This window comes from Ambystoma mexicanum, chromosome 5q (assembly GCF_040938575.1).
Source record: "Ambystoma mexicanum isolate Mex_15411 chromosome 5q, UKY_AmexF1_1, whole genome shotgun sequence".
Lineage (NCBI taxonomy): Eukaryota > Metazoa > Chordata > Amphibia > Caudata > Ambystomatidae > Ambystoma > Ambystoma mexicanum.
Genome location: NC_090933.1, coordinates 1,163,993,033 through 1,164,019,005, shown reverse-complemented (window position 1 = coordinate 1,164,019,005; position 25,973 = coordinate 1,163,993,033). Strand labels below are relative to the sequence as shown.

General features: G+C 44.4%; 1 pseudogene; it reads right to left on the bottom strand.

Annotated features, from left to right (window-relative positions):
• Window positions 1–8,700: 8,700 nt before the first annotated feature.
• On the bottom strand, window positions 8,701–9,338 carry LOC138498367 (transmembrane protein 65 pseudogene; annotated as a pseudogene).
• Window positions 9,339–25,973: the final 16,635 nt, after the last annotated feature.

Here is a 25,973-nt window from a genome sequence, read left to right as displayed (position 1 = left end):
GTGGCTCACACTACCAGTTTTCTTCTTGTATTTTCCTGTCCAGGAACTTGTGTTACGGTTGATACACATTATTTTATTCTCTTTTTATATTTTTTCAATCTTATTTTTCATATTCATTAATTTTGTAGATCTGCGGTCGGTGTTCAGATGTACCTCATTCCCCCAGTCACAGCCACACTAATGTGCCTGAGGTCCCATCACAGATTGGGTGTTGTGTCATGTTGGGGGATCTTTAGAGGGAGGCCTGGTGCTATTACTTTGATTGACATGCCCATATGCCCTTCTGGACAGGTGTTTCACATGGAGGGAAGGGGGCATTGCAAGTGTAGAGGTGGCAACGAATGGTTGCCTCATGCCATCTATAGGGCAGGGGCATCAGATGTTTTATGTCTGTGTATCACTGTTGGTTGGGTATGTTTTGGGTTGTGTGTCATATGGTGGCGCTGTGGGGCGACATTTGGAGATGAGATGTATATTTCATGATGATGTTTTGGGTCTCTCATTGAGGATCGGTACTCATATGTTTAGGTGTCTGGTCAGCTGTTCCATGGCGCTGGGATGTCTGAGGTATCTGTTGACAGCTCATTCAAGTCAGGCCATTCACTTCTCATGATTTATGTTTCTCGGACGTTGGGTTAGTTTATTCTACCAGAGCAGTTTGTCTAGCCCTTTGGCACTTGCTTGTTCATATGGATGTGCTCACACTTTATGAATAGGTTATTCTTTTTAACATTGGGGATGAGGGAGAGGGATGTGGTCTTACTGTGATTCACTGGGCTGCACAACTCGCATGTGTACTATGTCACAAGACCATCACGGGACAAAAGTGTAGCTGCTATGATGATTTGGTTGGCTGCTGTTGTGGAGCTGAGTGTGATCCAAGGAGAAGCCATGGACAAGCTGACTATCCTGGATTCAACAACAGTGCTTCCAATTGATCCTGTTGAAGGTGGATGTATGCTTGGTGTTTTTAATGGAAAGACACAGGCCAGAGAAGTGGAGGAAGGTAAGTGCTCCATGGTGAACTGGGCCATGGGTGTTCATGATGCATGGCTGCCAAGTGTTGTTGGTGTCTACATCGATTATGAGGCTGACACCACCATCGTACTGACGAGGGTCAGCAAGCATCTTGTCACCTTGTAGGGAGAGTGGATGGGTGTGGGTATCTATTACTGTTGGGTATGTGACAGTACCCTTGTCCAAACAGATCATGGTTGAGTACCAGCATACTGTTTTGCTTGTTCAGAAGCAAGTTTAGTACATCTGTGGGAGTACGATTGTTGTGTCCAAGAGGGATGGGGGGACATCCAGTGAGCTGTTGTCAGGAAAGTGTTGTAGCCAAATTACATGGGAATGTATGTGCTCTACTTAGGTGGACAGGGGACTCATCATGGATCTCTGTAAGCAGGATGGTTCAATGGATGTTATGTCATAGATGTCAAATTTCATCCAACTCCTGGAGTCAGTAATGTGCACTGTATGAGTCAGTGTGGGCTTTGGGGTGATGTGTGTTTGGGGTAATTGATTGTGATGTGGCACCTTGTTGTACTGTGTGTGAGGAGTGGATGTCGAGTGTTGCGGATTGAGGTGCATTTTAGTGGGGGTACTGGGATGAGGGTGGATTTGTGGGTGCTGCCTTAACATAGGGGGTTGGGGCACAGTTCAGTGATGGTACTGGGACAAGGGCAGAATTGTGGCCGTTGTCTTAAGTTAGGGGGTTTGAGCACAGTTTAGTGGGGATATGGAGAGGAGCGTGGACTGGTGAGTGATGCCTTAGTTAGGTGGTTGGGGCATAGTTCAGTGAGGGTACTGGGATGAGGGTGGACTTATGGTTGCTGCTTTAAATTAGAGGGTTTGGGGGTTGGGGCGGAGTTCAGTCGGGGTTCTTGGATGAGGGTGAACTTGTTGGTGCTGCCTTGAAGTAGGGGTCCCGGCACAGTTTAGTGGGGGTATGTGGGTACTGGCTTAAGTTAGGCAGTTGGAGTGCAGATTAGTGGGGGTACTGGGGTGAGGACTTGTCGGTCACAGGGAGGAGCGGAAGTAATGGTGATTGCTGGTGAGTAATCCTTGATTACTTTTTTACATGCGCTTTTAGCAAAACCTATTTGACAGCACTACGTTCGATTTACTATTGGGGGTGTGTTGTGGGCATTGTAGGCACTACTGGTTTAACTTTGCGCTTCAGATTTCTGTGTGTATTTAATTCCATGAATCAGCTCCCGTCGTTGTTTATTTTGTCTGCACAATATTCTTTCTTGAGCGGACTAATTAGGGTGGGTTTAGTGCTTTTTTGTAAATGAGGACATTTTTTTTTAAGATCAGATGAAATTCTTTTGGTCATTTCTCCTCTTAATTTACCAACATAAGGTTCAGTATTGACAGAGGTAAGAAACATGCAAGTTTGATATTTCTCTTCTGGTATCTAAATGAACCTGCACAAAAGCATCAGCCAATGACAGGTTACGCAAGTAACACCCGCTCACTTGAAATAATAAGTGGCCTAAGGTTACACACCTGCTCACAGCTACAAGGTGAGCAGAAGACCTGCCAAATGGCTTACCGGTATCTAATGTTTTGAGGCAAAAAATGTAAAAAGAATACAAGCAAATTGGTTTTATAAAACATATTTAAGTATGTGTTGACATCGATGGATATCCCTTTACAGTTTTCAAGGCAAGCGATTATTTTGAATGGTGACTCATGTGTCAGTTCTGCGACCTGTGCTGTGTTTCAACTGAAGCAGCGAGATGATCATAAGGAAAGGACTGTTTGATGTGGTCAGGGCACCACAGAGGCAGCAGGCACCCTTCAGTGTCAGCAATATTTTTAGAAATCCATGGCTGTGGAGCAGTATACCATCGGTCTTATGGCTGGTTATTGTAGCCAGCCGGGAACACGATTCTCAAAATATTAGAAGTGAATGAGAATATCCGAGGAATACCACCCCTGCCTCGTCCAATAAAGCCACTGCGTTACATGAGGTGCATTCATATCAATTAATTGATAGATAGATCTATCTACATATGTATTTGTGAAAGTGTGTTTGTATGTTCCGGGTTGGCTCCAACCCATAACAGTTGGTGGGCTGAAATTTTGGCCCAAGGTCAGCATACCAGTCTGGGGTGTACTGGCGATAGTGAAATCGACCAACCCCACCCAACTGCTCTGTAAGAGGATTCAATTCAACACTACAGCTAAGTCAATGCCTAATCTGGGATACTGAATGGAAACCCTTATTAATATATCTTTATGTCCAGTTCATGCGTTCTGGATGACTACCCCTATATAACACCCCTCTCTTGGAATCCCCCTGACCCCACTGAGCCAAGAAGTAGTTCTGCTTTGCAAGTTTAAAGGTTTATTTGATAATTTAAACAATATATATATATATCACACTTTATAATAAATTAATAATTGAATATCACACTTAATCTGAGTAGTAATCAATAATGGATAGTCCGGCACTAGCACACTTCTTTATAATCAATGATGAGTGGTTATAGGATGGATAAGATAGCAACACTGGTAAATAGGGACAGAAGAATAATGTGGTAGAGAATGCTTTATAGGGTTCAGATGGATGCAATGTTGAATGAAAATGCAGTACAGAAAATACTCAATATGATTTCACCAAAACAATGTAATCACTTTTCTCTGGCAATCCACTCCCCCCCCCCTTTATGCAATGCAAGGAAATGGAAGGAAAGCACACAGTTCTCAGAAATGCAATCAAATGTAATTCAGTTCACCCCAGCAAGCTTAGACTACAGAAGTTTGAAACACAGGCCCAAAATGCTTTTATATGTGATAGCAATATATTGGAAAATGTGCTAAAATGCTTTTATATGTGCTGGCAATGAAGTGAAAAATATGCTAAAATGCTTTTAATTCCTTCTAGAGGTTCAGGGTGAGTGGTATCTAGTTAATATTAGTCCAGGCTCACTCTAGCAATGATTCAGGGATGGTTCTTAAGAGGCAAACGAATTTTTAGCAAGGAAACTGCTGTTTTCACACGTAGAGAAATTTGCAAATCGCGGCAAAATTCGTGAGTGCGTTTTTCACGATTGCGGCAATAGTGTATGGAATAGGAATGCGGTTCTAGGTTCCTTGAAAAGCCAAGATTCCCAGCTTTCAGAGGAAAGTTACTGCAAGTCTCTAAGACAAACGGTCACGGAGATATGAGCGATATGGTAAAGGTCGTTTTTCGGATTTGAAATTTTAAAGTTCAAAGTGACAAGTGACAGCTAGCAACTAGAAATGACAGGTGCCAGCTTTGCAAATGACAGGTGACAACTAGGATGCAGTTCTACTTAGATTAAAATAGTTTGGATTAGATTATTTTAACTAAGAGATTGGTTCTGCACAGTTCTGCTAGGTACTCACAATATATTTAGAAATAGAATGGGCCTCGCCACGGATCTGGTCAGGTTTTAGACTGGACTCTGGTCTGGTCTCGACACTTCACAGTGATCTGGGTCAGCTCTCTGGTTCTGCTAACAGTGGTCTGGGTCAGCTCTGCTCTCTCTGGGTACAGCACTGCTTCTGGATCTTTCTGCACAGCTTTCTCTGGAGATTGATGGATTTGAAGTCTGGATCTCTGGATGTGGTATGGGCCGGCAGCATGCCCCGCAGCAAATGGAATTGAATGTCCCTATCTGTCCTGTCTGTCTGCTTTTATGTGTTTTGAAAATGGGTGGAGAGGCTAGCTTCCTAGGCCCTACCCCTCTCCACTTGTCATTGGCCACTTCATCCTCTTCCCCTTGATTGGGGGAATGAAATGAAGTGTCATCATGATGAGGTCTGTTTATGGTACAGAGAACCCACCCCTGTCAACTTTACACACAATCTATATTTGATCCAAAAGACATATTTGCACAGGTACACATTTGTTTAAAATTACATGCACCCATCACATATCACAGGAGGTATACCCTGTCCAAATCTGCTCTTCCTGAGAGCTTGCATTGAGAAATGGCAACATATCTCACTTTTTGGTCAGGTTACCAATATCAGATTCTTACTCAAATTTACCCAAATGTGTGCAAGGCATGCAGGCATTAATTGATGAAGTATCAGACTTTTAACATGCATACATTTTAAGTAATACCCTCTTAACTGCTAGTTTGCCCCCAGATCATGCCACCGGTTCTAAAAACCTCTTAAAATGTGGGCAGAAAAATCACAAGAATTATGGTATCATTTAAATAATTATGACAAGTCCGTACTATGAGTTATTCATCTTTTTCTAAAACCATATTCTGGCTACAGGGGTGTGTCTTTTCAGGTCACATGGTACAGAAATCAGTCTTTCCACTTTCTTCAAGCTCAGCCTCTGTCTCCAGTTTCTCCCCCTCCCAGTTTCTGCCAAGCCAGCTTGCTCTCACATGCAGTGCTCCTCCCCTTTCCTTCCAGGAGGAAGCCACATTTACGACTCCCACCAATAAAACATTTGCCTGAGTCAGGACAGGGAGAAGTGTCAGATCCCTTTTGGTGGGAGCAGCAAAAGGTAGCTAGGCCTGGGAACACAGCTGTAGTGCACGTCTCAACTCCTGTCGGGGGTAGCTGGTGGGCAGAATTCAGTTCCTTAAGCCAGGCCCCAGCTAATGTCACTTTTAGTTACCCAGTTTTCTGCATTCAAATAAAACTAACCATTTTTACATATGCAGCTAGAATTCTGATTCTAAGTTTAAAACTATGACATTTAAACAATTTCAACCTATGTGACACTCAAAAGTAGGTCACTCATTTCTTTTAAACATTTAGATTGTTAGTGTCTTTCAGTCCAAATTTACTTAAACTGCTGAAATCCACAGCTCAGCCAGTCTTGTTATAAACCTTCAAGTCACTTCAGAATATAATTTTACATTGGATCCACCTCTCAGTAAGTCTTTCTTTGGCCTGCTTTGGGTTCATTTATTCAGTTTTACACAAAAAGAGAAAAAAGTCTGGTGTTCTTTTAAAACGCCGGCTTTCTGATAGTGGTGAGTACTGGTAATGCACCCATTTTTGGGATTTAAGAAAATGAATTCCCCACAATTCTAGGTTGCTTTTGGCAATCAGCATTGCCATTCCCAATGGTTTCAGGCTACTGTGTGGGTAGTCCAATGGTGGTTTTAGGCAGTGCCCTTCTGTGCCCATAACATCGGCAAAATGGGTGGCAGCCTATTCTTCATGCACTTCCCTGGGCATTTTCTGGGAATCTCTGGCCATCATGATGTTTTCCATGTCAGTACTGCACAGTTTTGACGTAGGGCTTGGATGCGTGGATAAAAACATCCCACAGCTCAGCACAGGGCAATTTCGGGAGATTTACGATTTAGCAAATGTTGGCTCCAGCCCCACAACTGTTGGTGAGCTGAAGATTTGGCCCTAGGTAGGCATAGCAGTCTGGGGTGTACTGGCGATAGTGAAATATGATCAACCCCACCCATTTGAGCTGCACAGACCGGGGTCCGGCCCTGTGTTATCAGTATAGGCGATTTCGAGAAATTGCCGATTTTGCAACTTTTCCATTAATAGGACGTTGGGACACAAGGTCGGCATACCAGTCAGGGGTGTAGTGGCAATAGTGACATTTGACCAACCCCACCCGTTCGCCCTGCACAGGGATGGAGCGGGGTCCGGCCCTGTGCTATCAGTATAGGCGATTTTGGGAGTTTGCCGATTTTGCGATTTTTAAAAAATAGGAAGTTATGACACAATAAAACATACACAGGGCTACAGCAGACCCCCACGTGCATGTAAGCTGCAGAGCCGTGCAGCGCCGGGTGGTACCGCTAGTAGATAGATAAACAGAGATATCGATATACAGCAACTAATATGTTCTTCATTCTTTAGATGGAGCACAAAGTCCCTTGGAAGTGTTTTCCTGTGAAGAACATTTATGTTGTGTGAAGACAATTAAAGCTCACTTTAAGTAAGTAGAATAAATAGATTGTTGAGAAATGGAAAACAAAATAAATGTCAGCAGAAGCTCCTGTACATTCCTCTTCCACCCTGGAGGGAACGTTATTAGACCAACAGATTTTCACCATAAATAATACATGCTGCTAATAATTTGCCAGTCACAGCGCTTTGGCTTCTGCCCCATATCCTGCGGCAAAGATGAGGGTGTGCGCGCCGCACAAATACCCCAGAGTCACCGGTGAGGGGCTGGTTATCATTACTGCTATGGCTATTTGAATGATAAAATAAAGCAACATATTGGAAAGAATAATAGAAATCAATAGAAGAAACTTTAGCTAGTAAATCATCCTTAAGTCCTTTAAAAATGATATCTCGGCAGCAGTCGTGTTAATTTGCTAAGCCTGCAAACAGTGACCAATGCATAACAACATTAAAAGAACTGTGAGACTCTAATCCAAACCGTGAACGATACATGCGATCAAAGTGCATAATGTCGACGCATCGGACAGATGCATACAGTGCAATATGTTGTCAAAAGGCCCTGCTTTCATAGCAAATCACGTTGTGATGAAAGAAAACATATGTTTAGCATGGCGACCACCAAGCATTCGAAAAGGTATTGTGGGTCTAAATGTGTCTTCTGTAACACCAATATGATTTGCATGACCACAGCCTGGCACACAATACAATGAACACATGCGGATGGTCATGTCAGCAGGTAGCTCATTTGTAGTGTGCAGGGGAAGGCCGGAGTTAAAGCATCATAGCTAGGACTCTTCTGTGAGAAAGTAGCGTGTGTTCTCCTAAGTTGTGCAGCAATGTGTTTTAGATGTGCTGGTAACTAACTGTTTCAGCTACTAGGGGGACGAGGAGAGCTGGAGGAGAACCTGCGGGAGGTCACAATTAGAGTGTGGTGATGGTTGAGGTGTGTTGATTTGGACATGCTTAATGCTTCCAGTTGCACTAGTCCTTCTAAGCCTAGGGGCATTGCATGCTAAAGGTCTCTGGAGCAAGAGGGGTAGGATGTTGATGACTGGTGGGCGTGCTCGGTTGACAGTGCCTATGGTGGCTGTTGGCATGTGGTTTACGTTTGGATGAAAGGATGCTTGGAGGTCAGTGGGCCAGGTGAAGCGTTATACTGCTAGGTGAGTGTGGATTGGGTGTTAGGTAGGTTGGAAGATTGGCACTCTAGTAGTGGCAGGAAGGTGCGAGTTGAATGTGGTCTCAGCCGGAGCCATTGACCTAATTTGTAAGTGCAAAAAACTTTTTGATGGCTTCTTCCTCAGTTGAGTGGGGCTGCCCTAAAATTGGGACGCCACCATTCATTGACCTGAGGTAAACAGATTTAGAATCCCTACCATCAAAATGAACCATTTGCAGCCCTCTCTGGCACAGGTCAAATTAACTGTGAGTTCACATGGAAAATGCCAGGTTAGCCAAACAGTTAAATAAACATGTTCTGAATGTGTAACTGGCAAGGGGTAATTTAAACAAGCATTGGCAATGCCAACAGTTTGGGCCTTTGAAAAAAATGTTGGACTTGCCAATGCTTGTTTTTAACAGGACTTCAGTGAAGGGCAGACAAAGCGCTTATACATCCAGTGGATGAAGACATTTTTATTACACCAGTAGTGGGTTTCCAAATCCAATTAAGTAATTCACTCTTAGAATGGTTTGTAAAAACACTGGCAGGCACTTGAGTGCAAAGTTTAATTAAAGTGACCTCAAAGAGTGCCCACAAGGAGCTGTTTGGGGCGAAGAGGGGCAAGAACTGCGTGGTAATGGCCATAGGGATTAGCATGGCCATGGGCAGCCAATGGGTGGGCGCATAACCACACAACACCTACAGGCTGTGTCTAAAAGGCATTCAATGGTCACTCCTATTGCTTAGGCACAGTGTGCACTGAGACAAGTTTGCCACATGTCCGCTTGTTTAGGTGTTCAATCGGTTATTGGGAGGCCTAATCTTGAAGATAATGCTTCAACATAACCTGCAAAACCCAATCCAGCTAAATCTGATACAGGATGTCCTAAGGCAGCAGCTGCCATTGTGGAAATCCCTAGGGTAACTCCAACTGATAACTCTATGTGTGTACCAGTGACAATCATTATGGCATTATCGGGAAAGCCAAATCTTATGAAGGGGACTGCATTGTGAAAGCCGACATGCTTCAGCTGCCCGGGAGAAGGTGGTGCAACTTTCAGTTTTTCTTGAGCGCTACCGGTGGACTCGAAGCGATGCAACTCTCGCAAGAAAGCATCTTCGTTCTGTGGCATGAAGGCTGTAGGAAGTCCCAGGCACCCTTTCCCGTGTTCAATGCTTCCATGGGCACTTTCCAGGGATGTGTACCTAATATTCTGTGTCCTCCAGACTAGCACCAGTGCCGCAGCCGAGCTGGCGGCAGGGCAGTCCGGCACAATAGATGTAGCATTGGTGCTGGAAGGGGAGGTGAATCACCAGGAAAGAGAACGGCTTCGTGAACAGGGTCCTCAGATGCCTGCATCGACCCTTCAACCATGGGTACCTAAGGTTTACTGGAGCCAAATGACTTTACCTGGTGGAGTTGGGCAGCAGCACTGAAGAAGGGGGCTCCGTCAGGCACCAGGGCACACTGCTAGTCAGGGAGAGGCACTGCCAGTCAATGAGGGCAGCACGGCCAGTCAGCAACGGGTGCTGGCAATAACCACTGGGTACTCCAAGTCAGCATATAACTCCTCGGTTTGTGATGGGTACCATGACAGGGCGCTGTGCCTTCACAGGGCACCAAAGAACCGCAAGGAGACAGGGCTGGCCCCCAGTCAACAGCTTGCGCTGGCTGCACAGAGGTACTTGTGCTGTAGAAGTCTTGCAGAGGGCTCGGGCGCTTTAGGTAGGCTCATGTGGCAGTGTGCTGCCTGTGCCATTTAATTATTTTCTTCAGTGTCTCCCTTGCTGTGGCTGCAACGCGAGCAGTCTCACGGCCGCTGCATGTCCTTGTAAGCCCCCCACCTGACAACCAGCTCTCGCTGTCAGTTACAGTCACATGTGTCTCATGCAGGGAGTTGCGGTTGTGTGAGGGGTAGACAGAACAAAAACAGGAGACTCCAGACAGTAAACAGTGACCGCCACCAGAACATTTTCTGGAAACACCCCTCCCCCATTCCCACCCTCCTATGCTAAACTTTTTGTCAAACGATTAATTGAGGAACTGCATGTCACTCCATGAGGAAAAAACATTAGCTGTGCAGATACTCCTCAAGATATACCCAATCATAAACAGTTGAATAATCAATAAACAAGCTCCACAAATGCAAATTACTTTAGCTATTTAAAAAAATTACTTTAGCTATTTTAAAAAAGATTATCCTCGCATATCTCAATGTATCATTTTATTTGGACGATGCATGGTATCTTTCCCATTCAAAGATGGCCACTAGTTTTGGCTCCTTTGCAGAGAGCTTCCATAGAGACAGTCATCCAAAATGGCTGCCTCCATGGAAGAGCTCAGAGCTCAACAGTTCCAATATGGGCTGGAATGGGTGGGATTAGCCATAGGGATTAGCATGGCTAGGAGCAGGGAATGGGAGGGATTCAATAACTAAACCACACCAAATTCACTGTGTATCCCTTCTCAAATGGTATCTCCTTTGGAAAAGCATTACAGGCCCTCATTTAAAAGCCCATATTTGAAGCTCTTATGTTAAAGCTCTTATTTTAATGAAAAAAGTTTCATACTAAAGGGAGCACTTTCAGCACTACCTAGTAGCCCACACTAAAATAGAAGCCTTGTGTTTTATTTTATCAGCACAATTGGATGCTGAAGACATGGAGCTGGTATAACCAGTTGATGGGCAGCTCTAGCTGGCATGGGCATAACTGCCAGCGGGGTTAAGGGTGTCCTGACCTCAAAATACAGCATATTACTGTTGATCGCTGCCAAACATTGCACCCTGCACATCACCCTCTGTCCCCCACTAATGTGCCACTGCTTACATGCGAAAGAAAGTTTATAGAGACGTTTTTAGATTAAGCAGGACAGCACAAATTTTGTAAGCAGGCGCAAATGCAGTCTAAAAGTGCATTTATGTCTCAGTTTATTTTTAAGATGACTGTTACAACAAATGACCATGTGCACCAAATTCAATGTACTTATGTACTCAGAAGGATTTCATCTTAAATCTCAATCACAGACATACTTGTGAAATATAAAAACCTGTGATCATTTTGATGGTCCAAAATGCTCTATGATGTTATGCAAAGGAGCAAGGTGCTATTTGCCCCTAAACCCTTTATTTCATGCGATTAATTTACAGACTGAGGGTGATGTACTTACTGGGACTCATTTTAAAAGTGTTGGTGCAGTAAAATAAGTATATACATAAGGGGTAAAAAGGCTTTACAGTTGTTTTACTTCTCTGGGACATTTTAAAAGTGTTTTGCAGGACGAGTGGTAGGCACGAGGCGGAAATACATTTCCCACTCTCCCTGTAAAACCGTATTGTTTTACGCTGGCATGAGATTGTTATGCTGGTGTAAAACGGATGGATTCCTATGGAATCTGCCTGAATTTTCCACCAGTGGGGTACATTTGCTAAAAATGTTTGGGGGAAATTAACACTTAAGAGATATAGGCTTCTGCTAAATGAGTGGGACAACATGGTGTGCCACAAAGGTTGGGGGGGACAAACACCCTTGCCCCCTCCTAAAATGACACCCATGTTTTCCACCTTCTAAAAGCAAGCAGGTATCATAGGAATACATTGTAAATGTAATCTAGAAAGTGTAATTTGCAAGCAGCTGTTTTAAATTTCTTTTTACAAAACAGAGAAAAAAAGGAATGACTATAGGTGATTTTGCCTGTATTTACTCTTTCTTTTTGCACTGCCTTTTGGTAAAAATTGAAAATTGCGTTCAGGTGACCCAACAGCACCTAACTGCTAACTAACGTTGTTGATCCTCTGCATGCATTTACCCCTTCTAACGAAATTAGTCTGACTGATTGCATTGTTTATGTAATGAGTGTGAGAATGTTACATTTAAAGACAGTGGTTTATTCATGGGACAGAGAGTCTTTTCGCCAATATGCAGCCTGGATGCAAACCAGACCACCTAAGACCATACTGAGTGAGTCAAAATACAGGATTTCAGAGTCTCACGATTTATTGATTGGGGTGTGCAGCTCCCCTTTTAGGCAACACCCATCACTCTTTAGACCACAACCTTTGTTAGATCCCCCTTTTATTTAACATGTACTGTATGTTTTAATGTGTTACCATGGGGAACCAATTTTAAATTGTATGACTTTTTAACCCCATTTTCTCAAAAACTGTGCTATAAAATGCACCATTTCAACACATTATTTGAAGAATGTTTTCGGCGGAGTAATCTCACTACATCACTTAGGCCTCTCTCACTACACTTGGTGACTTGTGCTAATTTATGGGAGATTTTAATAGCCCTCCACAGACCATGAATCGTTTACAATGTCAATGGCCCCATCGTGGCCACCCGACCCCTGGCAACACACGGTCTCTCTGCCACTGGTATATGCATAATAATGTTAAAGGTTTTGCACGTTGTGGGCTGGTATGTTTGGATGCCAGCAACCACGTACCACCCTCCTTGTTTATGAAATGTGAAAGATGTAAAGTCTGCTTCAAAAACATAGTAGTTTGTTTCACAAAGTTCATAGCAAAGCATGCTTCTGCCGCAGTATGATCATCTCATCCTGTGCATTGCATATCAATGATTGCCCGGGCCGGTTTGGGAGTCCGGGGTGCAGCATGCATTTCTTCAAGCAGCTTGATGGGCCCCCTCAGCATTATTGCCCCGGTCTATGGTGCAGCGTGCACCTTTTAAGGAACTAGACCTTCTGGACAGCCCGCTCTCTTCCTTTCAGAATGGGCTGACCTGACCTCCTCTCTACTTTCCTCATCCTCTCAACTCCTCCTGCTGGGTGATCTCAACATCCATCTGGACTCTCCTGACTCCTCAGGACCTTTCTGCAACCTATGTAACTCTCTCTCACTATCTATCCTACCCTCTGGCTTCACTTGCATCACAGGTCATAAAGTGGATGCTCTCATTTCCACTGACATCCCACTCTCTATCCATCTCACGACCTCTTTCTCTCTTGGACCGACCACTCTCTTCTATTGCCTCTCCTCTTGCATCCTCCCTTCCCCCCACATCACAGCACACACCCACACCAGTGCCTCCCTTGGCCCCACCTACACTTCACCTCTCCTCTGTCTCACCCGTCACACCGGATGAGGTCGCCAGACAAGTCCAGTCTCTGAAGACCTCATCCAAACAAGTGGACCCTTGCCCCTCCAAAACCATTAAGGACAACATTGACTCCCTCTCCCCAGCCTTTGCTGACCTTTGCAATCTCTCCTTTTCCCAACTGCTTTTAAGCACTCACATGTGCAACCTCTGCTCAAGAAACCCTCTGTTGACCCCTCCATTCCGGCAAACTATCGTCCGATCTCTAACACTCCTTTCCTGGGCAAACTCCTTGAGAAGTTGGCTATCTCTCAGATGAACCTCCACACTGAATCAATTGGTTGCCCTCATGACCATCAGTCTGGCTTTAGAGCATCCAGAGGCACGGAAACTGCTCTTCTGAAGACCTGTGAAGACCTGCTCTCAAATTTTGACACTAACACTCCCTCTGTCCTCATTCTACTTGATCTCTCCTCTGCCTTTGACAGGGTTAAGCACAAAATCCTGGTTGCACGTCTTCGTGACATCCTGGGTTTCACAGGTCAGGCTCTGATGTGATTATTCTCTTTTTTCTCCAACCGCCCATCCCAGGTGGACTTGCAGTCTTTCTGTTGACTATCACTCGCTCAACCTTCGGCATTGCATAGGGAACAAACCTATCCCCCTGATTCTTCAACATCTGTATGGCTACCTTGGCATGTGTGATTGCCACTTTCACCTCTAATTTCCAGTATTATGTAGATGACACGCAACTATCTTTCAGGCTACCCTCAGCCGTTTCCTCCTCCTCACTCATATCTGACTGTCTTCCCACTATCTAGTCATGGTGTGCTGCAAACAACCTCTGCCTCAACGCCAGTAAAAACAGAGACTGTTCCCGCTTTCCCTCTTTCACTCTGGCAGGCCTCCCTTGGCCCCACGCCTCCCCCATCTGCGAGGCCAAAAACCTTGGGGTCATCTTCGACTCCACTCTCTGCTTCTCCTCTCACATTTCTGACACCTCAAAAAAGTCTATCAACTACACCTCCTCGGAAGCACTCTACCTTTTCTCACTTTCCCCCAGCGTCTCACTGTCTCCAAAGCCCTGGTTCTCTCTAGGCTGGACTAATGTAACAGCCTCTTCCTCAACCACCATGCATCTGCCCTGCGCCATCTACAACTCATCCAGAACAGAACCGCAAGAGTTATCCTTGGCCTCAAGCCCAGGGACTGTATCTCTCTGGCGCTAAAATCCCTTCACTGGCACCCCATGGCTGCAAGGATCAAATTCAAGACCCTCTGCATTGTCCACAAGGCTTTCTGGGGCCTGGGACCCACCTGCAACTTTTCCTACCTAAATACTGTTCCTCTCAAGCCCTGCACTCATCTACCTCCAACCTTCTGCGAGTGAGCCGGATCTCCAAGCAGAGATTTGGAGGGAGATATTTATCCTCAGCAGGCGCCTCCCTCTGGAATAGCATTCCTGCCACCCTCCGTCTTGAGCTTGATCTTCTTAAATCCTGGAAACTGCTCAAGACTTTCCTCTTCCCCTCCTCCTTCTCTCTCCCTCTACCATGCTAACCTAGATCTCTGCTCTCTCCATCTCTCCCTCCTCTTCCATACAGCTTTGCTGACTGGCCGATTGGTGCACCTCAGAGTCTCACAAGTCCATGGCACCCCCACCAGTCTTATTTGCACTTGCCTCAGGGCCCTGCACCCCACCCCCCTCACTGCACTTCTGAATAAATCCAAGAGAGCTTCTCTCGCCACACTTATCCCAGCCTCTACCGACTGGGTGCACTTGGACCTCCCATCCCTTTACCGTCTTGCACTTGCACGATCTGAATGCATCTCTGCCTGAAGATTGTCTGTCTGTTCTCCCTTGTCTTCACCCCTTAATGTGCACTTGAAAAAACCACAGAATCGCCATCAGGCCTATTTGCTGTATCTCAACTGTTTAATGTATCTTTTTCAATTACTCTGTTTGTGCAGACCATTATTTTCTCAGAGTGTCAAGGGCTCTGAGCGACTGTTGTTTTTCCCCATCTTCCCACCCTCCTTGAGCACTTTGAAACACTGCCATTACCATATGCAGGTCCAGTTTCAAATCCTGACAAAACCAATTCAGACTTTCATCCTTCCGACGGTTCCATGTGTTAAAATTGTGGCAGAAATTGCTGTGGTTACAAAATATCGTGGCACAAATGCTGTGGTTTTGCCGCTACAATCCATGTAAAGGATGCGGGGGACACCCCCACAACCCCGGACCCATTATAACATTTAAGGAGAATGGGGGACACCCCCGCAACCGCTGCTCCCCTTAAATGGTATAACAGGGTTCACCTTTGCCGGGTCAAACCACAGCATATGTGCCACAATTTTTTGTATATGCAACATTTTTGCAGGAATTTTATCACTGCATACCCTTCCGAGTATGATAAATGAGAACCAACTTTGGTTGGGTGATAATTGTATGCAAATGTTCTATGAGAAGTGCTTTGGCGAAAGTGATATATAAATAACAAATCATTATACCACTGAACAAATGATCCTCTTGAAGTGTTTAAAAGATTTGGGTGTTAGCGGCATGGATAACCTCTTTGCTTACAGATGGAGTGCAAACAGTGTTTTTACACATAAGAAAGTCTTCCAGGAAAGCACTAAACTGCAGAGTGCCACAGTGGTTCATCGCTCAGCTCACTGCTGTTTAATGTGTACATGAGACCGCTGGCAAATTTAAATCAGCCCTTCAATCCATCGTTCAATATCTTTGGAGATAATAACTAGCTGATGCTCTGGTTAAGTCATGCGGACAAGAACAAGATAGCCTGTTTCAAAGACTGTCAAGCACAAATCAATTTATGGATAATTTCCAATTGTTTTAAATGTAATGCCCAATAAAACTTAATTATTTTATAATTCTTTACAGAGTCATCCTACAAGCCACTCCTTGAACAGTCTGTCATACTGCCAGCTATAGATACCTGGTCTGAGACTTGCTGGCCCTCAAGTATGGGATTTTGTCCCGTTCACTTAAAGAAAGTCAGGAACCTTGGAATTGGCTGGGCCCTCATTGTTCCATGGACGCTCTGAAGAGATTCCTGGAGCAATTCTCCTTTACTCCTAATGTCCAGATAATGAACACATTGATCTCCAGTGGGCTGGATTTGTGTAATGCTGCCTACCTGGGTCTTCCAAAGGTTGCCTTACAGAAGGTTCCTCTCATTCCGAATGCAGCAACCAGGGTTTTCTTGTGGCTGGGTCGCAGAGAACATATCTCCCTACAACTGCACTGGCTCACAATAGAGTCCCTATCCACTTTTAACCATTATGCTTTATGTATAAATCTTACCGTTCTTGTGCCGCTGCGTCCTTTTGCAATCACTATGTACAGCATGTAACAGGGAGAAATCTCCATTCAGCAATGACTGGCGTACTTAACCGCCCCAGGAATGGATGTTCTGAATGAGTTGGTGAATCTCTCGCTGAAATGGTGGCAAAACTGTGGAACATCTTGACACCAGAGTTATAGCTCACAGTAAATCACACATTATTCAGGTGCAAACTGAAAAAATCTATTGTTCCCACAGTTGGGGAAGTTTTAGTCATTCCTATGCTGGTTTCTGATTAAGCACTTAGATGTTGACTCCAGCAAGTCTGCCCTTTTCAAGAATTGTAGCATACCATGCCATGCCTACAGTGTTTGCAGTAGTAGGCAAGGTAATGCTTTGGCCTCGCAAACCAATATCACTCAGAGAGTTGACGGCTGATCAAGTAAACTTAACCACCTCAATGTGGAGCCTCTAGAAAGAGACCAAAAAGCAATTGAGTGTCAGTTTCCTGTTTTGATTCTTTCAAATGGTGAGGTGGTGAGTTAGGCATCTCCGAGCAATTTCCCTAAATGCATCCAGTCAAAATTGAGAGGGTGTTGTTGATCTGGATCTCGATCCCTGTGCCAATTTCCTAGACCCTATATTTCTGGGCGCTGAATTCATCAACTCTCAGAGAGGAAGTTCTGTTTCTTTGTTAAATATTTGTCCTTTTCCAGTCTCATTCGACCAATCTACTATTTGAGGTGAACAACTTTGGGTGCCTGCTATGATCCACTGAGCCCATCCTGCACTGCAGGTGAAAGGCTGTGAGTCCCTGGGATGAACAACTTTATCCCATCCTGAATAGGGAGATTTGTTATTTGTATTTTGCATTTGTATTTATTTGTTTATATAGCGCTTTACACCAAATCCCTGTGACAGGGACACTTGACATTGTTGCAACAATGTCCTTTCATCGCAGGATGTTTTTTTGATGTTTTTTACCACAAACTCTTTAATAAAAAAAAGATCACATTTTTTATGGGGGTAGAAAATGATATATATGGAGTCAGCGTGTTCGGGAATACATACAAAATTCAAGGGAATGCTGAGTTTGTGGGGGGAGCCCTCCCCAAAAAAAAGAATTAGATGGGTTTGTTCATTAAAAAATCAGCAGTAAAAAACTCTGCAAAAAATATATTGCTTTTAAATTACATGGAACCGCCATTTCAGCCTGAATGATGGGAAGCTATATATCTGTGTGCTAATTCCAGTGATCTATAATGTGTTGAGAGGTTCCCTGTTTCTATATTAAAAACAAAATGTATTGTGTATTGTGCCCTACTGGTTTTCTGCATGTCTAAGTACTATGATAACACTGGTTGTTATTATCCATTTAATTGTCTTGAATTCATAGACCTCAAACAGGTTAAAGGGATGATTTTGACTTGCCTGACTTGCGAAAGCCACGTACAAATGTTTGAGGAAAGCACTGAACTTGTCAAGCTATTTTATAGGCTACATAACCAGGAAGCATTCTTTCTGCATGTGACCAATTCTATTTCCCCAGAGTGAATCCTCAGACAACAATTCTTCCTACAGGTAATGTTCTAAGTCTCTGGAGAGAAGGCCAAGACTCAATTTTTCTGCAAATAGCAGATTCGCCATCCCTGCATTAACCCATCCTTCCTACGGTCAAAGGTTTCTCCAGCTGTGTCAACTCAGGGAACCCCCCTTTGCTATGGGGGTCACAGTTTTATATCCATGGGTGACTCCTGATAAACTGTCCGTACAATAGTTGGTATGATGTCTGCCCTTACTCAAAGACACAGAATATATAATGTTTCTAAATTATATGGTTTATATCCCTGGGTGAGTGAATCCAAGAACCAATCTTTCCTAAATGCGATATATTGTATTTACTGTTTTAATCACATGAATCAATACATTTTTGCATTTCTTAATTCCATTATAGTTTTGAGTCATTAACTTACCGGCACATCTGGCAGTGGTGGGAGCTTGGTCTGGGCAACCCATGTGTAAGCTACAGGTACATTGTGGTGGCATTTGGACTATCTCTGACCATAGTTTGGCTGAATAAAGTGCCATGGAAGCTAAGCTTGAGTCCTTTAGCTTCCAGACACTCTCCCAGTTTGCTCCTTAGAGGTTCCCTCTCTCTGTCTAAATCCCAAGAAGCCATGACTCTTACAGGTGGCTCATTTCTCTGTCTCTAGTGAATCCCCAAACCCATCCCTCCCACGTATACCTCGCTGATTATCCTGGGGCCACTGCCCGGATGAATACTATCTAGTGGGGACTGGCTTATCACCTCCTTGCGAATTAGCAGAGCCAAATCTTCTAACATAAGGACATAACGATAAGTTGTATTTGTATAGTTCTTACTGGTGCAGTTTTACATTTTAATGACCGGTTCTCTGTCCTTGTTCTGATCCCTTAAGCCCATTCTTGCTACAAGTAGACAGTATTCTGGCCATCAGCAAAACCCATCCTCACAGTTGACATGCTCTATTTCCATGGGTGAATCTCAAGATAACCAACTTCCTACAAGGATCAAGTTGTTTTTGTCCCTGGAAAAGATCCCCAGAATCCATCCTTCCTACCAGGGAAAGTTTATGCTCCCTCTATGAATCTGTAGAGCCATCCAGTGTTCTGGTAATAGATCATGCATTGTTCCTGGGACCCTGGAAATTCCCCTGAGTTCACTATTTCAGAAGATAAATGCCTTGTACCTCTTCCTTTAGGTTAGAAAACTCCCTGAATCTAACAGGTGAATGCAGTGCTTTGCTGTGGACAATGGGAAGAATCTATACTTCTTAGAGGTGAAAGAAAGGCCTGGTGTAAATACCCAGAATCCATCCGCACGTACTGGTGAAAGGTAGTTTGACCATGAACAAATCTCCCGACCCCATCCACTAATAGTGACAATTCTCTTTCCATAGGCAAACTCCATAAGTATCTCAGTCTTTTGGATGACAGTGCATGAGGCTTGATGAATCCTCTTCACTTGTAAAGCATATCTTAAAAACTCATCCTTCCAACGTGAAAGGCAGTCCTTGCTGAATGCTTCCTTCCTATAGGAGACATGTCCTTCATTCCTACATGCAGCCTGCTACCATGTTGTCAATGTACACAACTGATTTACTTTGCAACAATGACTATACAGTCCTTTTGCAAAGTAATGCTGCAGTACCACACCAATACCGCAATCGTAAAAGTACATCTGGCAATATTGCCCCCCCCCAGAACATTTCAATGGTGGTTTCTCCCCTGCTTGCCAGGACATATGAGTCAAATGTGTCTGTCACGGTTGCAAATATGAAAGAAGGTAACTCAATGCAATCTGCCGGATTAACTGGGAAGCTACAGGATGCACGTTCTGTAATGTTGCTCATGGGTGCTCAATGTGTGCTCGGTTACTGGCAATTGAGAGGGTAATAAGTGGATGGATGTTGTCACTTAACAGTTTGGGTGTACATTGACCATTCAGTATAGGGATGAAGGCATCATGGTGGGTGATAGTATTGCCTAGTGTGGGTGCACAACATGTGGACATTTTGTTAGAGTGAAGGCAGTTGGGGCGCTGACACTGGATTGGTTCATGAACCAAATGTGTAAATTAAAATCTGTTCCACCTCTGTGAGATATACATACCTCTATGCCATTGACAGCATATGATGTTAATGCTAACGCGATTTGTGTTTCTTTCTACTCTATTCCAGACTCATTCCAACTTGAGATCATGGCTGCTCATCATCCTACTCTCAGTCCGTATGAGCCATGAGCAGCAAGGATCGCAAAGGAACCTAGAAATCTGATGGTTCACATCTCTACAGTATCATCAATTGGTTCTTTGAGTTGGGACTAGTAACACCACTATTAAAGAATCCATTTTGGGCCCGGAGATCCTGCACATTTTATCCCTATCATTTAACTTCCCTCTCCAAGCAAGCTGATGGAGGTGGTGACTTCATTACAATTGTTGAGATTTATGGAGTAGTATGGTCTGCTGAATGATTCCCAAGCTGGATTTATACCCGGCTGGCCGAAATACTTTGTTTGTGGTAGTAATGTAATGTAACGTAAAAATAATGTATAAAGTGCTCCTTCACCAACTAGGGCACCATGGTGCTGATGAGAAACCAAGACTGAGGCACGCAACCAGCTAAACTGTGAAGAGAAAGGTTTTGAGAGCACAACAGAACTTTAGGTGATCGACCATGGCCCGCAGAGAGACCCGCGTGGCATTCCACAGGGAGGGAGCAGCAACCGAGAAGGAGCGACCCCGACTAGTCAAACTAAAGCGAGGGATAGTGATCCTAAGAGGTGAAGCAGAATGCAGGTGCCGGGTGGTGGCATAGGGACAGGATTTGGCCTGCAGAAATTCGGGACCTTTATCATAAAATGCACAACGCACCACACATAGAGCTTTAAACTGAATGTTTTTCGCCACAGGGAGCCAGTACAGTTTAGCCACAATAGGAGAGGCCGGGCAAAACTATGCGGCCCCAATGGCCGCGTTTTACAGTACTTGAAGTCGCTGGAGAAGATATGCTGACTGGGCCAGATAATGATAATGATAATGATGTGTTATTTATATAGCGCCTTAATCCAAAGCGCTTAGATAGAGTGCATTGCACTCATCCAGAGGTAAGAGATGATACCACCAAGGAGCAAAGGTGAGCGGGAGGAATGGGAGAACCTTGTGCAAAACACAGAACTTGAAGTGAATTGACTGGCAGACAGCGCTTATCTGACTCTGCATGGACAGTGAATCCGAAAGTTTCACCCCCAGGTTTTTAACCACCAGTGTGGGTGAAGGCAGTCGGTCAAGGATGGAAGGCCAGATGGCTGAAGACCAGCTGAAAAAGGCCCTGGGGGACCCTACCACCAAAACCTTTGTTTTATTGCTGTTAAGTCGAACCCAGTTTCTTCCCATCCAGGTGTGGATGGTGAGCAGGCAGGAACAGCAGCGTTCTGCAGAGGCAGGGGAGGAGTGGTCAAGCCCTAACAAGATTTGTGTATCGTCAGCATAGGAGAAACACCAAAACCAAAAAGAGTGTTTCAGCTTCACCAAATAACGAATGTAGAGATTAAAGAGAAGGGGGGAGAGAGCAGAACCTTGGGGGACACCACAATTGAGGGGTTTTGCCACAGAAAGAAAAGGAGGAAGAGAAAGAAACTGGGAGTGACCTGCAAGAAAGGAAGCAATTCACTCCAAGACCTGGTCAGAGAGACCACCCTCTGACAGTCACTCAAGCAGAATGGTGTGGTCGACTGTGTCGAAGGTGGCAGAGAGATCTGGCAGGATCAGGGTGGCAGAGCCCCCTTGATCCGAGATCTGATCCAGATTATCAACCACCACAACTAAAGCTGACTCTGTGCCACGACCAGGCCGGAATTCATTTTGAAAAGGCTGCAGGCACCCAAAGTCCTCAAGGAATGAATGGAGAAGGGGAGTAACCAAAGCTTCAAGTAGCTTCATAGGGAATGAAAGAAGGGGGATGGGATGGAAATTGGAGAGCGTGGACAGATCAAGACCAGGTTTCTTGACCAAGGGAAGAATAAGAGCATGCTTAAGAGAGTTGGGAATGTGAACTGATGAAAAGGAAGCATTAACCGCTGCCATAAGAGGCTGTGCGATGTTGAGACAAATATCCTTAAGGATGCTGAAAGGAATGGGGTCGGCATGGGAGGCCGATTTAAGTGAAAGCACAGCTGCAATTATGGCAGACTCTGTGATGACAGGAAAAATATACCAAACAGAAAGAGGCAGTACCAGGTCCTCGGGGCGGGCCGAAGGAGGGCAAAGGTTGGCCGCAGCAGATGTTCTCAGGCGAATAATCACAATTTTGTCATGAAAGAAAGAGAACAGTGAGTCGCAGCAATCTTGAGAAGGGACCACCCCAGAATTAACCAGTGGGGAAGAGAGAGAACAAACTACTTTAAAGAGCTCTTTAGAGATGTTTACAGAGGCTTCCACTTGAGCTGTGAAAAATGCACATTTGGCTAGCACGATGGCTGCCTGATAGAAGGCCGTTTCTTGATGAAGTGCCAGGCGGGATGAGTCACAATATGACATATGCCACTTGTGTTCTGCTTGCCTACGGGCGAGGCGAAGCTTGGCCAAGTCAGCTGAAAACCAAGGTGCAGAAGGCCGAGCACAGGTTTTACCTACCATGATGGGACCCAATAAATCTGCTGCAGCAGTAAGAGCTGCGGTAAATGATGAAAGTCCCCAGCAGCATCAGCTGGCTGCTGCTGAATAATTGCTGCTGTGATGTCAGGGTGTTGACCTTCCCCCAGTGCCTTTTATAGGGGCGGGGAGAGCTGGAGGACAGGGACAAGTGAGAGAATTCAAAGCAAACGGAATAATCTCATGATCGGACCAAAGAACGTGGAGGTTGGCAAAAGAGGTGGTCAGTGCAGGGGGAGAAAAGAGAAGACCAATGGTGTTTCCCAGCTGGTGGGTGGGCCCCACAACCACCTGGGAGAGACCCAGCTCTTCCAACGCAATGATGAAGCGAGCCGCTTGAACGTCGGCGGGGTCATTGGGATGGAGAAGATTAAATTGCCACAGAACAACCAGAATCCTCAGCTGGAGTCTAAGATTGGCCACAAGTGCTGGGAAATCTGCATGGAAGAGAGGATGGGGAAATCTTCACATTTCTTTTTCTTACATTTTTTTATTTTTATCATGCAGGGGGAGAGCCCACGCTCTCCCCACTCACCTCTACCTTATGCTATATCCTTACCCCACCCCATCTATGTTTTAAAATGTAACCACTTACCCAACCAAATTCAAAGAAAAAAACTTTGAAGATTTCTCATTCGGTGAAATGGTATTCAATGAAATGTAGGTATTCAGTATTTTAATACCAGTGTGTATGTCTTCAAGCGATGCTAATATAAATACTTACATTACTGTGTCAGCTCCTTTCTTTATTTGAGAAATTATATAATTGAAAATAAAAGGAATTGGAAAATAAATGGAGAAAGTCATTGTTGGCATGGATTACAGGGGAAGTATCTTCCACCTAATCTTGGTGAGATGTGATTATGTAAATATATTTAGGGGCCAATTCATGGAAATGTGTGCAGAATTCCCACAAGAGCCACGCCCTGAGAAGGACACTGTGTGAGCCGGTGCACAGAATAAAAAATGCGCACCCCGCGTATTCATGGAATTGACTGCACAAAATAATCATATTCGCAAGTCACACCCCGGAACACCCCTGACACGCCCCAACACAAAGCATAAACATCTACCTTTGTGTGCTCCCTGGGTACGAATACACACACTCTTCAAAGAGTGCATGGGGTCCCCCCTGCAAGCAGGCCTGCATCTCGTGGACCCTGAGCAGAGTCCCCCATAACTGTTGCCTGCACCCGGACAACATGCATATGAAAATTCAAAATCTGCATGCCAACCCCCATAAAACTGTTCCTGCATCCCGCTACACTGCATACACGCACCCCTAAGTTTGATCTTAAACCCAGTTGAATGCGTGCACCCCTAAATCTGACATGCAAACCCGGCTCCACACTGTAAATCCTATGCGTAAGTGTCCTTATGCCTGCCTTCGGGTGTCGAAGTGATCGAGGTATTTACATTTCTATGCCGAGAGGCTGCGTGGGTGTTTCCATGAATACATGCCGCTTGGTGCAAATGTGGGCGAGCGAGGGACTGCCTGTGGGCCATCCCTTGTAAAGCCCACATTTCCACATGTTCTTCCCCATTTTCTGTGTTCCGCCCCTTTCCAGCCCTCTGCGCAAGCCACGCCCTTGCTCTGAGTGGTGTGTCGCGCAAGGTGCTCAACGGCTCACTGAAGCGTGCCGAGCCTGCACAAACTCCACGCAAGTCCTGGAAATGTCCCACGCATTCGATTTCATGAATCGACAAAGGAGATATCACACGCAGTTTGGCACGCAAGTTCCCTATTTCCCGTGCAAATAATTCCATGAAATGGCCCCTTAGAGTCCATTCTTGGACAGTAGTCGCATGCATCACCAGCAGGGATTTTGTCCAGCTTGTGCCGCCAGAGCAGGAGACATTTAACTTACTTGTGTGTGACTCTACATTACCACAAGATGCCCATGACAAACAAGTCATATACAGCGATACGTGCATAAAAATGTAATTGATAGTCAGTAGAAAACACACTTACAATGCATTGCAATGAGGAGTGAATAGAGAGCACTGACAAGTATTATACAAAAGTGTGTGGGTGACCTTTGCTTTGATAACTCTGTGAGGTCATACATTTTCTTTTCACATTTCATCTGCAAACATACATGCACTGCTGTTAGCACAATTCATGTAATTATGGTCCCTAACATCACAGAAATGTCAGTAGGCATGTTACTGTAACATTCATTCTCCACACCTACCAGAAGCACATCACAAAACATGAACAACTGTGATGTCACTGACCATGGTGTCATTAATTGTGCTAACAGTAGCCCATTAATGCATGCATGATACATTTTGAGTCTAATACAGCATACTTAGTTTGCATTAAAACACATATGAGTGCTTCCTTGCAGACATAGGATGATGTGTCATCTATTTACTGATTCTCACAGTTAGCCCCTTTCATCTTTTATGTGACTATTTAAACAGCTCATACACAGTGTTACATGAATGTGTTAATGTCAGTGAATTATTGTGAGATGAATGGTTTGGAATCAGGTCATGTGCAACCCGAAGAAAAACAGATTATTTTTCACTGTTTTCTTTTATTTGTTTGTTGCTTGTTGTCCTTTTTGCCAGTGCGGTGTACTGATGTTACATTGACATGCCTACTTTTGTGTGTGGGGTTGCTGGTTACAATTCAAGAGTTGAGGGCGCAGCCTTAATAACTGGAGGACGCATCAGGGTCCTTCCCATCACTTTGTTGCTATTCCAATTCGGGGACCTTATTTCTGCCACATCGGTTCCAATAACATAATGAAATGTTTGACTTGGTAAATGATTCAATGTGAATAAATGCAAGCATACTTTCTGCGGAGCCTTCCTCAGCAATCTGTCAGAATAGTTTACTAATAGTGAAACAAGCAACCTGTCTCCTGTTAACTGTAATCATGTAATGAGTTGACATTCTTTTTTATCACTTAGTATGCCTCAGGAACCCTTTAAATGCAATTTATATTAATATGCCTCTTATAATTTTATGAACCATACTTCAAACACATTTACTGGGCAGTATCTGTGCCAAAAGAAAGTGCTTACGTACAGTTCCTCCAGCATTTGCTGTTAATCACCATATTTGTTGATTTTGCTATTCAAGGCAAATAGCTTCAAATTAAATATAAATTGATAACTGGATCCATTTATTTCTCTGAGGTCGTTTAAAACTGCAAATCTCCACTTCACCTATAATCTGTGTTTACCTCCCGTATTTGCTGCTGCGCCCGCTGCAATCTGTTCTGGTAGGGACTTTGCAAACAATGATTTCTTGAAGGTCGAGCATGGCCAGGTTGATGTTTTAAACATTGTATCTGATTCTGCTCTGTATTTGATTTTAAGGTATGTCTTTACATTGACTGCATTC